This window comes from Marmota flaviventris, chromosome 11 (genome assembly GCF_047511675.1).
Source record: "Marmota flaviventris isolate mMarFla1 chromosome 11, mMarFla1.hap1, whole genome shotgun sequence".
In the NCBI taxonomy this organism is placed as follows: Eukaryota; Metazoa; Chordata; class Mammalia; order Rodentia; family Sciuridae; genus Marmota; species Marmota flaviventris.
Window position 1 is genome coordinate 2,118,245 of NC_092508.1, and position 2,700 is coordinate 2,120,944.

The 2,700-nt window shown below is 54.2% G+C and overlaps 1 pseudogene; it reads left to right on the forward strand.

The window, feature by feature from the left end:
* Nucleotides 1-1,935: 1,935 nt before the first annotated feature.
* Nucleotides 1,936-2,442, forward strand: LOC114105289 (securin pseudogene; annotated as a pseudogene).
* The last annotated feature ends 258 nt before the right edge of the window (nucleotides 2,443-2,700 follow it).

Here is a 2,700-nt window from a genome sequence, read left to right on the forward strand (position 1 = left end):
TCAGGGTCCCTGCCATTCGGGATCCTTGCCCTGCTGCTGGCTTCTCTCCGACTGCTCAGTGCCCGCGCCACGGGCAGCCGGGCACGCTCCCTGGGCACGCTCCCTGGGCACGGCCATGCTGTCAGCGCCAGCGCCTGGCCCTGCCCTGTTCCTCCGCCCCTCCTCACACCAGCAGGTCGGGACTATGCTGATATTATCTCCTTCCTGGTTTTAATGTTTATGAAAACAACAACAGATCTCAAGAAAATATTAGAAACGAATAGAATGCACATCAGCTGCAGTGGAGGGTGCTTGTGATTCTTGACTTATTTATTGTGTGTTCAGAATTCATTATAAAAACCAGTAACACCCGTATTTTAAATGGAAGAAAATTGCCAAAAAAGAAAGTTAAAATATGCTCATCCCGAAGAGATTAATAAAAGTACAAAAACTTGATTTTGTAATTATGAATCTTTCCACAAAAACCTCAGACTCAGATGCCTTGTCTGGTGAATCCGATCAGAGATTTAACAAAGAAACATCTCCTCTCTCACGACTCCCACAGGACACGCCCGGAGGACAGGCAGCTCCCTCTCGGGGCCCGTCTTATTCACAGTCGGAGCAGAGACATCGTCAGAAAGCTGAAGGCCAAGGGTCTGCTTGAGCTGAGACACCCGGATCCTCCAGCACCAGCTCGCGGGAGCCAGGGACGCAGGGCACCGTGCCCCTGACCGGTGGCCCTGAGGAGTGCGATGTTGACTGAAAGTCTGACATCAATTAACAATGTCTGCAGAATAGGGAGAAGCCAAGTCCTCTGCCAGTTCACAGGAGATCCCTTCGTCCTGTGGGAATTCTCTCCCACCAGGAACACAAGGAGTGGCTGCCTTTCTGAAAGCCTTCTGCGAAAATCCTGCCGCAGACAGCGCATCTGGTGGGAGGGGCTGAGACTGCACTTAGGACCGGGGCGGGGCACGGTCACCTCCCCATCCCTGCTCAGCATTTGCTGGTGGGTGCAGCTGTCGAAATGAGGCAAGGACACCAGATGAGGGACCAGACAGGAGAAGGACAAGAGGCCGCATCCCAGGGGAATGGAGGAAGCCTAGGGAGCCCAGAAACGGTCCAGCCCACAGCTCCAGCAGGGTTCCTGGATCCAAGACCAGCGCTTCCCAACCGAGTGCATTTCCTCGGCTAGTAACGAAGGGTCACAAGGACATCAGGAAAGATGCCCCGTTCGCCGTGGACTGAGATACAAAGAGCCCCAGACAGCCAGGACAGTTTTGGGAAAAGAAGGACATTTCCCGATTCTAAAGCTCCCTTGGGGCGCAGGAGTCAGGGAAATGCGCTAGGGCCCAGGTGGACCCCAGGGGTCAGACACGAAACCTACCGCGACGCCCACTTGCCTGTCAACTAAGGTGCAGAGACAGATCACTGAGCAGAGATGGCCTTTCAGCAAGTGGTACTGGACGTTGGCCACTCATTAGAAATAAGAGAATCTAGACCTGACCTCACATAATGCAGGAAAATCCACCCAACGTGGGTCATAAACTCCAACTGTAAGACGGAGAAGAAAACAGAGGAGAAGCTTTGGGCCTTTGTAAGGCAAAGTTCTCACAGTGACACGACAGAAGAAGATGCATGAAGAACCGAAAGGTGATGGGTACCATCTAGGACGAGACTTGCACACCCCAAGACATCCCAGGAGGTGAGAAGCACTACTAGGAATGGCGCATCTGACGAAAGGGCTGATCATGATCCATAAAGAGCTTTCGAAAAGCTTACAAAAGACGGGGGCGGTTTGGGTCCCAGTTTCCCATAGGCACGTCTCATCCCTAGAGCAATCCAGAACGGCTGCTCTGATCTCGGTTGAGAGGGAAAAGGAGAACCTTGTACCCGTGTGGCTCCTGGGGAGGTGCTGGAGCGGGGGCCTGGGCCTGGGATACAAGCCAGGGCCTCCACATGCTAGTTAAAGCCTCAGACGGGAGGTCTCAGGTCCCAGCTCCACTTGTTGGCAAAACCTTTGATGCTGCACCAGCCGTACCTAAAACCGTCAGAAAGGCTTTGGGAACTGTCAACAGAGCTACAGAAAGTCAGTGAGGACCAATGCACCCCGCAACAAGCACAGCCGACCTTCCCTGCCAAAAAGATGTTAAAGCAAAAAGCTCTGGTCCTGCCTCCGAGGAGACTACCCAGAGGTAGAAGACTTCCTTCCCTGCCATCCTTCAGATCCTGAGAGTTCTGACCTGAGGAGCACCCGGTCGCTCACCCCACCCACCCCCGAGGGGAGTGCCTCTCCTGGTCCTGGACAAGGAGGGAGGACTTGAGAGGCTGTGCAGCTCGGCCCCCTGCGCCTGTGGAGATGCCATCGTCACCATGGGCATCGGATCCACTGCAGTCCCCTTCAAGTCCCCTTCTGTCAACCTGGGTGTGGAACTGCCACCAGTTTGTTATGACATGGATATTTAAATTTCTCAGTGCTTTCTAGTTTCTTTATGTTAATAAAGCATGAGCATCACGCTCAGTATGGGTGGACATCAGGGTCAGTGCAAATGGAAGCCCCTGCAGGATGACATTCCACACCCCAGAACACCCACCCAGGAGATGCTGGCCAGGCCCTGGGAGACGGGAGCCTCTCCTGCTGCCGCTGGGCAGTGGGTGCAAGGCCTGTGGGAAAGGGTGTCTGGGCCCCGACAGGAAGTGGACAAGCAAAACGTGGCGTCTGTG